The following is a 14,031-nucleotide window of genomic DNA, read 5'->3' on the forward strand; positions in this document are numbered from 1 at the left end:
TCCCTAGTCTGTCTGTGACTCCTCTGAAGTATAGTAAAAATATCTTCCCTTTGGTTGTTTTTTGTCTTCACTCCTCTGGGTTTTTCTGGGTCTGGCAGCCCTTTTCATGTCTGAACTGGAGTAACCATTCGTCTGTAGAGCCCAGTCCAGATGCTTCAATTCATCTTCCAGGAAGTGGGGTTTACAGATCCCGTTTGCCCAGTCTACCAGTGTTTTTATTGTGCTTCTTTTTTGTCCTGGGTGATAGCTGGAATTCTTGTGCAGGTATCTGTCCATGTGTGTAGGTTTTCTGTATACTGTGTGGCCCAAACGTTAGTTCGGTTTGCGGATGACCAGGACATCCAAGAATGGCAATGTTCCTTTTCTTTTTCCATAATGAACTGGATGTTCGAGAGGATGTTGTTCAGATGGTTCAGAAATACCGTCAGATCTTCTTCTCCATGGCTCCCAATGGTGAAAGTGTCATCCACATATCAGAACCACGTTGTGGGCTTTTTGGTACTGTTTCCAAGGCTTGCTTTTCAAAGCGTTCCATGTAAAAGTTTTCTATCACAGGGCTCAGAGGGCTTCCCATGGCAGACAATGGATCACTAATTAAACAAACTCCCCGAGGCCTTGCCATTCAACCACAGACCAACACACAGATTAACATGTATCACTTTCTCTCAACCAAAAGTAAATATACCCCATTCCCTTCCATGCCAGCAATCTCTGAAGATGTCAGCCACAGATGCTGGTGAAACGTCAGGAATAAACGCTTCCAGAACATGACCACAAGGCCCCAAAATCCCCAAAAAAACTATGGATGTTGGCCATGAAATCCTTCGGCTTCACATTTAACAATCAGATAGCCTCTTAAAAGAGCAACAGTACAGAAATTTAAACCCTTATGCTGCACTACAGGCCAGTGAAATAGTTCACATTGCATTATATTAAAATATTTCCACTTATAATATTCTCACAAGGATTAGAAGCCTGATTTGAAATAGAAACGTCTTTATTTCAACTTTTTCCCCTCTTCAAATACTACAGCTAGAGGCTTTTGGGTTAAGAAGTTTTTATGACAGAATTTTTTAAAAAAGGATTAATAAAGGGATGTCAACAATCAACGATGCAGTTGTCTAAAATGATGTGTCAAAATGTCCAGTAAGAAGCAATTTTATTCAGTAAATCCAACACTGAACAAAGTTGTTACCAGTCAGAAAGACTCAATGTCAAATTATAACACAGGGTATAAATCAGACAAATTACCTGTGTTCATTCATTCTTGACAGATGCAAAACAGTTACCATCAAAAAGTTAACACAGCCTGCATGCTATGTGGCAATTAACAAATAATTGCACTTTTGTACATCTTTATTACGAACAAGACACTTGCAATGCACAAATGATCTGTGCACTCTGGAGATAAATCTGCAAAGTAAGAACTGACTTCTAGGCGTCAAGACATTATAATAAGTTCCAACATGTTGCTGAAGGCTGGACATCAAATGTGCAACCAAAGTGAAAACTTAATTCTAGTCTCTCAAGTATTTTGCATAAAAGCATTCATCTACGGACCATTAGATAAAGTTACTGTAAATAAGTTTTGCCTGTCTTATTTATGAGTGAAAACTAAGTAATTTCTCTTGCACATGCATACACAAAAACATATACTTTCAAAAACTCAGCTCATTGAAGCATTCTGTAAGGCTTCAAAAAGATGGACAAAGTGAGAAACTTCAAATATTAGGCACCCTGATGTACCCATTTCGTGATTTTTTTCTGACAGGTATCTCTTATGTTAAATAAAAATCAAGCTAAAGGTGAATTTGAGAGGCTTTTTCTTCATTGTAAACAAACAAAATGGAAAACTATTTGCAAAATACAAGATTACTCCATTGGTGCAGACTATCTATCAACTCTTAAAGAAAAAGGAAAAAGAAAAAGAAAGGAAAAAGCATGAACAGCATTTGATGAATTTGAGTTTCACTATATTCACTATTCAGTCTCTCCGAGGAGAAGCTTTTATGCAGCATGAACTTCTAAAGGTAAACACAAGGCAGCGTAAATAAAAAGCAAATCAATAATTTTTGTTAAATTTTAATAATCCTGCAAACCTACAAATAAAACCATCAGCAGTCTGAGTTGAGATGACAGTTAGCTGCGTTTCTATGACAACCTGGTTGAATAGTACAAGTCTTGACTTGCAGCAAAGCTTAAGATATGAACAGAGTGACATTTACCCCATACAGGAAAACTCACAGCTTTCTTCTGGGGAGCAGGGAGGGGGGGATCAATTTCTCAAATAACATGGATTTTTGCTAAGTATATGGCACTTTTAATTAAAGACAATTCCTTTATGTTGTCCTAAAAGCGTCTCAAACATTTCCGTAAAACAATTTTTTTATCACTGCCGATTACACTATACCAACACTTTCCTCCACTCCCACTGTTGTTTCAGAGAGAACATACTCACTTCAAAGACTTCTAAAATAGTTGTCATCTATCATTTGGCTAGTGATAAACTAATATTTTATACACAAATAATGACCAGAAGAACAAAAGGGCTTATTTTCTTGCTAACCATCATGAAAATCCTAGGTTATTTTTGACTTTGAAGGATAGGCAAAATCATTGCCCATTTCCACCACTGACATGTCACAAAAAGCATGTTAGTTGCATGATTCTTTGGACCCCAGATGACATAGCCACAACCCGACAAAGAATTCTGAATTTTGGTGCGTGTGCGTTCTCCCTATGGCTCCCAATGGACTCTGGGCAGCCGTAATCCCCAAAGCGAGACGTCACATCCACACTATCCCATAAGCACATCAAACAGAAGAGGTTGGGAGTTGCAAATGAGAACCTTTAACACCTCCAGTCAGGAAGATAGGTGCTTTAGACAGGATGTTCTGCCAGACAAGCCCAAAAAGGCTAATTTACAACTTCATTCTCACCCAAGACATTGCTAGTGATCCTTTTACAATGTAGATCTGATTTCCTGTGATGCAGGACAAACACCTTTGTTCCCAGGCCAGTTTTGGCTTATAAAAGATTCCCAAAATCTATTGTTAGCAGGCTAATGGGAAGGCAAGGGGACACTGTCACTGTGAATTCTGACCTGCTCTGGTACATCCGTTTCCCCACTGCTCACCTTAATGACCATATCCTACATCATCCCTATCACAATTGGATCCGGACTCAAGCCTCATCTTGTGTAAGTATCATCATTGGTTCAGCCTCCAGCTATTCCAAGGCTAACTCCTGATTTCCTTAGTCCTTGTATGTATATGTGAGTGAACAAGGATTGTGGTCTGATTTTTCCCCCCTGAATAAAAGATCACCCCTGAATAAAAGAAACACTTCATTTTAAGAAGTCTACTTCTGTTAAATTCCTTTGGTTCTTTTTCTCTCAGTATACAGGGTGGGAAACGATTACATAAGGGTTGTTTGTAGTACAGTACAACGTAGTAATTAACTGAGCTAATTAAAATTCTCCTAGAGAAACTCATTCCTACACCAGAAAAATGAGTACTGTAGTAAATTTGTGTTAGCCTTATTATTCACTAATTACGCAGTAAGCTGTGATGAAGTCCAACTGTTAGATGTGGAACAGACAACTAAGATGTTAAGAAATATTAGATTTAACAGAGTGATGGAACGTAACAGTAGATCATGCTTTTGGAAAGTTAAAGGAAAAACCAGGAGGAAGTAGAACCATGACAGACATATAACACTGCCGTTATGGTGATCGTTGTGGATTTTATGTATTGTAAGAAAACAAAATATGTGTATAATGTGAAATGCATATAGAGTGTTGGAATAAAAATTAAATTTAAAAAAACTGTGTTGACCTATGTGTTTGTACACACAGGTGTACAGCACAAAACTTTAAGAAAACTTTCAACAACACTACCAGAAAAATGAGTACACTCTACAGTCAGGATTTTAAAGAGGATGAAAATAACTTAACTACACTATTGCATAGCTAATTGTCCATTTGTCATGACAATCAATTCAAAAACATATTCCATTTGTTCATTTTGTTAACTGTTTTTCTTCACAGTTTGCATCTGAATGCGTGAGAACAACCAAGTTACCTCTTAGCTCTCTGTTGTCATTTCCTGCTAAAAGCTCTGCGCAGAACACTAATGCAATTAACTAATGAGATCAGAAAAGGGTTTAGGGCTACACTGTTCATTAAGAGCAAATCAATGGAATTTTTTCTTCCTGTAATCAAAAAGCATGATGTTCTAGACAACTTAAAAGACAAGAATAAGTTGATTCTTAGCATCTTTAACAGAAGTACTAACAAATACTTTGCAACTTCAGTTGATACGCCAGCTGTGACCCTACCTGTCCATGTAGACAATCCCCAAAATGATTTAGGACATTAGGTTTCTTCTGAGCAATCTTCGGCCTGTTACAGACTGCCAAAATAAAGCTGCTTCGGGTCTCTTTGGAGGTATGCTATTTAAATGATGCATGGGTCCTAAGAGTCCGGAGGTCGCTCCAAAGCCACACTCCATTCCTAAGCACTGGAGTGCAGCTTTGGTGCAGCTTCCGGATCCTTAAGGTGCATGCATCATTTAAACAGCATACCTCCAAAGAGACCCGAAGCAGCTTGATTTTGGCAGTCTGTAACAGGCCTTCCTCTCTTTTTAAAACCTCCTTTCACTTCTTTTTATACAGTGGATTTATTTTAGCTTTTCACCTTCTTGGGAAAATGTAATATATGCTAAGAAAAAGAATTATGATAGAGCTATTGCCTCTGAAAATATATTAAAATGGATGTACTGAGAGAGAAAAAAGTGAAAAAACATTTTCTGCTATTACAAACTCTAAAACTACAGTCATGCTATCAGCATGAAACACCAACTTCAGCTTCACTTTTAAGATACAGCTTACACCAAAAATGAATTAGGTTCTGAGAAAGGATTTTGCTGAACACTGCAGCGTGTCATAAAATCCCATTGTGCACAATCCATAATCTCCCTGTGTTGACACAGCCCTTCTCAGTGACTCCAGAGACTGTGGAACCTTGGCAAATTTTAAGACAGTAGCCTCTGAGAAGACTGCACAACAAGAGGTGCATTGGAATCTATTTTAATTTATACCACTTTCCCACAAAATAATTATGCTCAGAACAGTTCAAAGAACATACCCACAGTCCTAGCAAGAATTAGGGATAGCTGGCATTCCAGATCAAAGATACGCTTGGGTTGAAGGTGACTCCCTTTGCTCATGCTGGGCGTACCATGGTTTGTGGATTGTTCCAGGTCTCCAATTGTATAACACAATTCAGTTTCTATACATACTCTGTATAAGGTAACATGCTATTCTGGGCTACTATATCCCTTTGACAAACAGTAAGAAATCCATCGTCTCATTTAAAGACCAATTCACAAGACTATGAAGTATTACTTTATGTGTTTATGCCTTAAAAAGGTTACTATTTACTATTTCTTCCAGTCTGGATTATAATTTATCTGAATATTATTATTATTATTATTATTATTATTATTATTATTATTATTTTGTTATATACTGCCTTTCTCCCAATAAAGGGGCTCATTTTATCAGGAATCATTTTACCAGAAATGATACCACTGCAACTTTAACCAAGAGCGTTTGATAATAGATGGGCAATCCATTAATCCACTTTCTGAAGGCTTATGACAATGTGTAAAGTAACAAGCTAAATCTGCTGACATGTGCCATATAATCAAGGTAAAGGTTTTCCCTTGATATAAATGTCTAGTCATAATGGACTGTAGTCATGTGGCCAGCATGACTGCCCAGAACGTTATCTGTTATCTTCCCACAAAAATGGTACCTATTTATCTACTTGCATTTGCAAGTTTTCGAACTGCTAGATTGGCCAAAGCTTGGACTAGTAACAGGAGTTCACCCCATCATGCGGCACTTGGATCTCGAACTGTCAACCTTCAGACTTCATGATCATCAGAATTGGTGTCTTAACCATTAAGCCACTGCATCCCATATAATTACTTTACACTAAAAGAATTTCATGACATCATGTACGCTCTTGTATACCATCTTATGCCTGCAAGGTAATCTCTGGTAGCAATGGCAACAGTGACAGCATACTGTTTACATCCTGCTATGTAATGTCCTCCAACAGCTTTTTCTACTCCGTCTCCTGACAGTTGTTACATGACCCAGCTTTCCCTACAAAGTGATATCAGAGCAGGAAGGTCTGAAAAGAAATCCAGAGTCTAAGAGGAAATAGAAAACATACAAATACATAGGCTTAGTTCAGGTATAACACTGAAGTCCCAACAAACAATGGTTTGTTGAAGTATGGACAAGATTTAACACTTCTCCCTCCCATACACCTTCCTTTTTTCCTTTCCTGGAGAATGCCAGCCAGAGATGCTGGCGAAACGTCAGGAAGAAACTCTTCTAGAACATGGCCACATAGCCTGAAAACCCCACAAAAAACTATGGCCTGTTACAGACTGCCAAAATAAAGCTGCTTCGGGTCTCTTTGGGGGTATGCTATTTAAATGATGCATGGGTCCTAAGAGTCCGGAGGTCGTGCCAAAGCCACACTCCAGTCCTAAGCACTGGAGTGCAGCTTTAGTGCAGCTTCCAGATTCTTAGGGTGCATGCATCATTGAAACAGCATACCTCCAAAGAGACCTGAAGCAGCTTTATTTTGGCAGTCTGTAACAGGCCTATGACTGTATTTCCCTTGGAGGATATACCATATAGAGTATAACTGAATATAAGTCGACCTCATGCATAAGTCAAGGGCAGGTTTTGGAGCCAAAATTATGGATTTTGTCATAAGTAAGTAAGACTTGGAGGCTGCTTTAATGTGTGTATGTACATGCAACAAGAGGTACTCTAATTGAGGCTTTTTGCTTCAGCATTTCAGCCTTCATTTCAGCCTTCACTCCTCAGATGGCGGAGAGGGATTCTGTTTAGCAGCAATCAATCACCCAGGACTCTTTCTGCTTGATTCAAGAGAGAAAGAAACTGGTCTGCCCACTGAATGAGGAAATCTGAAAGAGGTGCTATCGTATTACCATACTGACCCATAGATAAGTCACCCTAGGATTTGAGGGTCAATTTTTGGGTATAAATGGTAGGCTTATGTGTGAAAATGTCTGAAGTGACTTGGACTCCAGAGACTTCTACAACATTATAGACAGGATCCTTAAATAAAAGGTGTGTTTTCCCCAAAATCAGCAATCCCTGTCCTTCCTTTAGCACCCTGTGAATTCTAAAAAAACTATTCTCAAAGCCTGGGAAACCATGCGGTGTAGTATTTTGGTACCACAGCGAGTTGCGGTGTAGGGGAGGAGAAAAGGAAAATCCTGATTCAACCTGCAACAAACATGAAGATATACCACCAGATCCCAACCAGTAATTTTTAGGATTTGTATCTTTCTCCAGATTGTTACTGCTCTAGTAAACTGATGTGGTTACATATTTGACCGAATAACCATATATTTTTAAATCAAGTACCAATTTAAATTGATGTCCCTCTCATCACCGTGGTTTTTGAGATGCTCCTAGTTGCCTCACCAGGCGTATTTACTTGGACCTGAACCATCGCACCTGCCAAATTAACTGCAAATTGACATTTTCTAAATGGCTGTCTATGCTTACACCTAGCTAATGTAATAATTCAGAAAGAAGCCAGAACAAAGGAACTACATATTCAACAGTCTTATATGAAAGGGAAGAGACTAAGTACTAACTCCAAGTTCAATAATTCTTGCCCTTCAAAAGGATCTTTTGCTTTCCCACTAAGCTCCACATAACTTTAGGTACCTCAGTATCTCCGATTCTTTCCTAGAGACTACACAAGTGTTAGGAAATATACTTTAATGTCAGAACATACTAGCTCCTTACAGCTCTATAAAGAGCCATGAAAGGGTACCCCTACAAAGTTCTCTCTGTTTCAAATATCTGGAAACTGTATAAAATCCCACGGCTTCTTATTACATAATACTTTGCTGCTTTCTGTTCAGTGATGTCTCTCATGATTTTCTTCTTTCAAGGTGTTTTGTCTCTGACTATTCCTACCGAGTGAACCTCTGACCCTTAGCTTGACACTTGGGTGTGAAGAACTACATATATAAAAATGTCTGTTTCTTCCACCATCCAGGCAACATTACATTCATCCACATGTATACTAGAATGTAGGTCAAAGGAGAAGAAAAAAATGTTCATGTTGTTCTGTTCACATCAATGAATTAACATTATCTTTTGAGGACAACACAATTACATACTATGTCGATACACTTGCACTTCAAATTGCATTTCAATTAAGTCATATGCACTGCAGTATTTTTACACTTTGTACATTCCATAACACTGAAGCAGCAGCATTGACACTTCTAGTTAATATTAATAGCTCATTAATTTAACTATCTAATTTTCATGCAAGAACAGCAGATACTAGAAAACCCCAAAAGTAATCTACATAGTTTAGAAGTCAATCCTAATATGATGTATGTTATTATCCTGGTTACACATCATCACAAAGTTGTTTTTAAATCCAGTGCGTTAAAAATTCAATTTAAGCTCAAATATATTATTTAAAATATTCATCCCATTGGCTAAAGATGACAAATTATTTATATGTTCTCATTAAATTTTTTGTCACTTCTTTTTACAGATTTTAAATGCTGATAGCATGTTAAGCCATGTAAGAGAAATTATTGGGGTGTTGTGTGAGTAGGGCTGTAATTCCAATGGAAATAGAAGACAGTATAACTTTGAACCTTTCTTTTGAGACAGATATGTTGCCTAAATAATAATAAAGTATGAGTTGACTATAACACAAAATGAAATTACTTATCAATCTATGGCTTGAAAAGTGGGAAATGTCTGATTCAAATCGTGAATATAGCAATGCAAATGATTTATTATCAGTTTATTATATAATTTCTCTCATGTGGTCAGAACTGTTGTAAATATAACAAACATGGCATTTATACAGCTTCGTTGGGACCTAAAGTGTGCTAAAATAAGTGCATTCTTATGTTCTTTGAACAGTCTTTCTCTATTCCATATGGCAAGCTGCTTCTGAAACATGTCATTTCATAAACAATTTGTATATAGAATATGGGTATACTGTAATTCAGTTGAGAAAGGCCAGAAATCTATTGGGCATGCTCTGTCCGCTTGGTTTGTAGCTCAAGTCCTCCTTTTCTTTCCTTTATGCAAGCCATAAAGCATACAACTGCCATATACAAAATTTAGTAAAACTTTGTTCTCCATTTTATGGAGAGTCTTTTTTCCCCTGTTCCACCTTTCCAAAAGGACTTCATCACCTTTAATGATCCTATGCAATAACAATAACCTAACAAAGCCATATTGCATCTAAGATTATTCAGTCAAAGAGGAACTTGCTCAATAATAACAGTTTCTATAATTTTCTTCTTTATCACTAGTGGAAAAAAGCAGAAATGGAAAGGAAAAAAATAAATGTGCATCATACATGCAATTTCAACAACGATACAAGCTGAAGTTAAAGAAAAGATGTTAGCGCTTCAAGATTGCAGGGAATATACTTTCCAAGCTAAAGTAGTTTTTTCTCCTGAGAATTAAAATACCATTTTAGATTATTGTTTGCTCATCATATCAAGCTGGAATGAATAGTAGCCTGTCTACTTGATAAGAAAGTGCTCATAATGCCCCAAATCACATACAGTATAAGACTATGAAATAAAAGAATAAACTGAAGAGCAGTTACCGAAAAGGATCTTGTACAATTGTATGAAGTGTTGACAGAAAGCACTACTACTGTCTCCACTGAACGGTTTGCTTCATACATGAAGGTATGTGATATAACTCCTACCTTACAGCAAGAATTTTACTTACACTAATTTAATCAAGTGTAAAATGATAGGAACATATACATGGTTGTAGAACTTAAATCTTACACACATTTCCCTAAGTATACACCTCACTGAACACAGGGGGACTTCTGAATAAACATGCATAACATTTGGAATGTATGACCAAGATGTAATCAAGCTATATTTTGTTTTAGCTATGAGAGAAGGTACTATCCATCCATTTTCTTGTGGAACTGTTCCTAAACAGGTGTATATCATTTCCAATGTTCAATGTCCTTACGAGGTAAAATAAGGAGAAAAGAATGGTCCTTATATCAAATAAAATGGTGAGATTAGGGTAAAAAGAAGAGATTAGGTAATATAGGATGGCTTTATACAAAAATGGGTGAGAAATGCTTAGGCTTCATTCTCACTTACGCAAAACAAAAATGTTTAAACTAAAGGCTTCAAGGAAGAGTTGGCTTTTTAGGAAAGATCACACAAATTATTCCCTTTCCATCATTACCACTTTCCAGTCAAGACCTCAGTCCTAGGATATGTCCAGAAATGCCACCAAATTATTCTAGCTTTCTAGAATTTGGAGAATCTTGGCTTACAGTGAACAAGATTTGTGTGATGTTGCATCTTCTCCCTAGTTCCTCCTGCCATTAGGAATGGATAAATTAATGACAAATCAGAAGCACAATACTATCATCCAAATTGGAATGACCTCTATTTTGCACTTTTAGAATGTAAGGAACACATTCTTATTGTTGACAAGAAAGAGTATCTTGACATACTGAGACATCTGCATTCAGGAGATTAATAACTGCCAAGAGATTTTTCATACTTCAAGACTTTATTTGCAAACAAAAGTTCTTTCTGGGACTTCGCACAAGACAAATTTGTGCAGAAAACTATTTTGCATAAAATGTGATATTTTCTGCACAAAATGTAGGTTTTGACTCCCAAAAACTCTCAGCATTTTTCACGAAGTATTTTTTTAAACATCCCTAACCAAAAAAAAAAAAAACCTCACACTCTCACTCACCATGGCAAAAATCTTTGAGATTATTTATTCTTGCAAGCAAGAAAAAGTAAGAAAATACTACATCCCTATTTGCTTTACGAGCCAGAATTGTAAACTAAGGTCTATTCTTGGATTATAAATTCTTAATTGTCAAGAGAAAAATAAGTCAAGACCTCTAGCTTTGACAAGTTACAAGCTACTGACTAAGCTGCAGGCACCATTACAATGCTTGCATACAGTAACCAGGATTCTACAGAGTCCTGGTTTATTATGACATGCAAATGTAGCCACTGGCTTCCAGACATTGTTCAATAAAAGTTACTGGGCTACAGTATATACAGTACTCTTTTTGTCTTTCTTGTTCTCTAGGACTTACAGGGCAACACTGATGTTTATATTCTAATACTGAAAATATACAAGGGCAGTCAGTGGCATTGAATATTACATTCCTTTAAACAGAACATGGCATAAACTCATTAAAATAAGCAGGTTTTTTCCAAAGGAAGTGAATGGCAAACTTTCTCAGAATAAATTTTGCCAAGATAAACCAAGGAGGGCATTGCCATAAATCAGAGTTAACTTGAAGTCATGAAAACAACAACGATGTATTTGGATGAAGAGATGTCAACTTGCTTATTGTTAGGATTAGTCCCAAAAGTTTATTATGCCAAAAAACCCCACTTTTTTAAACTTTAAAAAAATATTAAAAGCACAACAGATTCAAACATCTAAACTTGCGTAACAAGGATGCAAAAATATAATTGCAGCTTACTAAAAATACAAGAAGATACTAGTATGTATCTATGCATAAGAAGCAGATAAGAAAATTTGAGATTAACTCAAAATGTCAACACACAGGTATCCATACGAAGTTGAAGGCTATCTTCTTTGAGCTTCTATTTGATTCAGGAATAAAATAAAAGGAGGTCATGGTCCCCGAAATACAGCAGTGTTTTCTTGATTCTGTAATTTTATTCTGTATCTTAACGTTTCAGAGAAGGTGAGATGCCAAATTTGACTATGCAAATACTCAGTATTGTTACTGATTTTCAACCAACATAAAAGTAACAAGATCTTTGCAGATTATATTAGTTCTGTTAAGTCCAGCAGAAATGTTTAACTGGAGCAAATTGGGATTCAAGGATATGTTTTGATTGGTAAAGGTATTAATTTCACTCTATACTGTTAGCTAGAAACACTGGATGAAAGCACAACACCACCACATGTGAAAGTGGAAATCCATCTGACCACATCCTCTCCAACAAGTAGTTGAACAGCTCATTCACATATGCAATAGGAGCCCTGATGGCACAGTAGTTAAATGTCTGTACTGCAGCCACTCACTCACAAACCTCAAGGATGCAGCCACTCACTCACAAACCTCAAGGATGTGAGTTCAATACCAACCAGGGGCCCTAGGTCGACTCAGCCTGGCATCTTTCTGTAGATCACTACAAGAGTACCCAACTTGTTGGGGGCAATTATCTTACACTGTGTAAACCACTTAGTACATCAGTAAGTGGCATAGAAAGGTACTTGCTATTACTACTACTATAACAATAATAAATTTAATTTCTGATTCCAATTTTTTCTGCTTATCAGATTATTGAAATCATGCTCTCATGTGTGCTTTAGCTGTTCTAGTGAATAACCTATACTGTGTACCAAGAATTTATATATAGCTGAGGGAGATCCTTACAATATTATCAACATTTCAAATGATGTGATCTCCTTAGTGGTTTTAAGACTGCTTGCTCATTTTTTTAGAAAACGCAAGACCTGAAGGATTTTTTTCTGGATGCCTCCTGTGTCAAATATATATTTTTGTATTCACTACAAGGCATATGGATCATGCACTTATAACAAATCTATGGAGTTTTGATACACTGAACTCATGTAGATTTAGTTTTAGTTTGCTTTCCTATTTATACACCTTTATTTATTATTTTCTGACTCCTGAGGTTCATTCATTAACTATTCCAGTAAGTCTACATATGAAGGAAGCACAATAGTGAGCAGAACCTTTTCACACCAATGTTCCACCTAGTGTGACATATGAAAATAAATTATGAAAACTAGAAATGTGAAGGTAAAAATGAAAATCTAAAGCATGAATAGGAGCCATAGGAAGTGGCTTTATATCAATGGTTTATCTAGCTGGTTTGCCTGTCATAATTGATAATGTTTGCATCTGCAATGCAGAAATAATGCAGTTGGACACTACTTTAACTACCATGGATCAACACTATGGAACTATGGGATTTGTAGCTTGTTGTGTCACCAGAGCTCTCTGCCAGAGGCCAAATATCTCACAAAATTACAAATCTCAGAATTCCACAGCATTAAGTTATGGCAGTTAAAGCAGAGTCAAACTGCATTCTTTCTGCTGTGCAGATGGGGCCAATGGCTCTTAGTGGTTTCCATCAAGGGTCTTTTCCAACCCTAGCTAAAGATAGCAAGGACTACATGCAAACAATGCCTGCTACTTCCCCATCTCCCTTCTTTTTTTAAAATCCTCCATTCACAACCTAATGGGTGGCATTTTTAAAGGTGACTGAGAAATAGTCTTCTCCTTCAGTTGCCAAACCAGAGCCAAAAGGGACACATTAGAAACAGTAATTGCTAAGGAAATTGAATTTTCAGGCAGGCCATTCTGGGGCAGACCAGAAGCCTATAAGTGATCCACCTGTACAAAGAGGTGCTGACCAAGATCCTAATCCTATGGAAGATCTTTCTTCCCATCTTCAACATTGTTAGAAGTCACAAATAATATAGGAGACTATATCTTGCAGCATTATTTTGCAATACAGTGAAAAAAGAAAATTGTTGCACCACTAAGAATCAGTTCCTTAAAAAAAACTGTACCACGCAAACATCGATCTGATTTTTATTCAGTGAAAGTGAAATAATTCAAGTTTCCATGTGTTCTGTAAAGATTCATTATTTTAGTACAACTGTGTGACTATCCATACTTCTTTAAAAATATCATTGATTTTGTATTTTCAGTAGCAATACTGAAACTGAATATTGTGACTGAAGCTTAAAAACCACACGCCATACAACGATCATAACTTCTCTGAAAATAAGCAGCTTCCAGATCAAAATCACCAAAGCTAGAGAATGGAGTGTGGGGACAGAAGAGCATGTCTTCCTTGCTTTATGACAAGGGACAAATATTTAATGCAACTGGAATATAAC

The 14,031-nt window shown here is 36.8% G+C and overlaps 1 protein-coding gene across 1 annotated transcript in view; it reads right to left on the reverse strand.

Moving 5' to 3' along the window:
* The window catches only part of VPS41 (VPS41 subunit of HOPS complex), a 122,269-nt gene that overhangs the window by 97,036 nt on the left and 11,202 nt on the right, over window positions 1-14,031 (reverse strand). The window lies entirely within an intron of this gene.

The sequence above is a fragment of the Sceloporus undulatus genome, chromosome 6 (assembly GCF_019175285.1).
Source record: "Sceloporus undulatus isolate JIND9_A2432 ecotype Alabama chromosome 6, SceUnd_v1.1, whole genome shotgun sequence".
NCBI lineage: Eukaryota > Metazoa > Chordata > Lepidosauria > Squamata > Phrynosomatidae > Sceloporus > Sceloporus undulatus.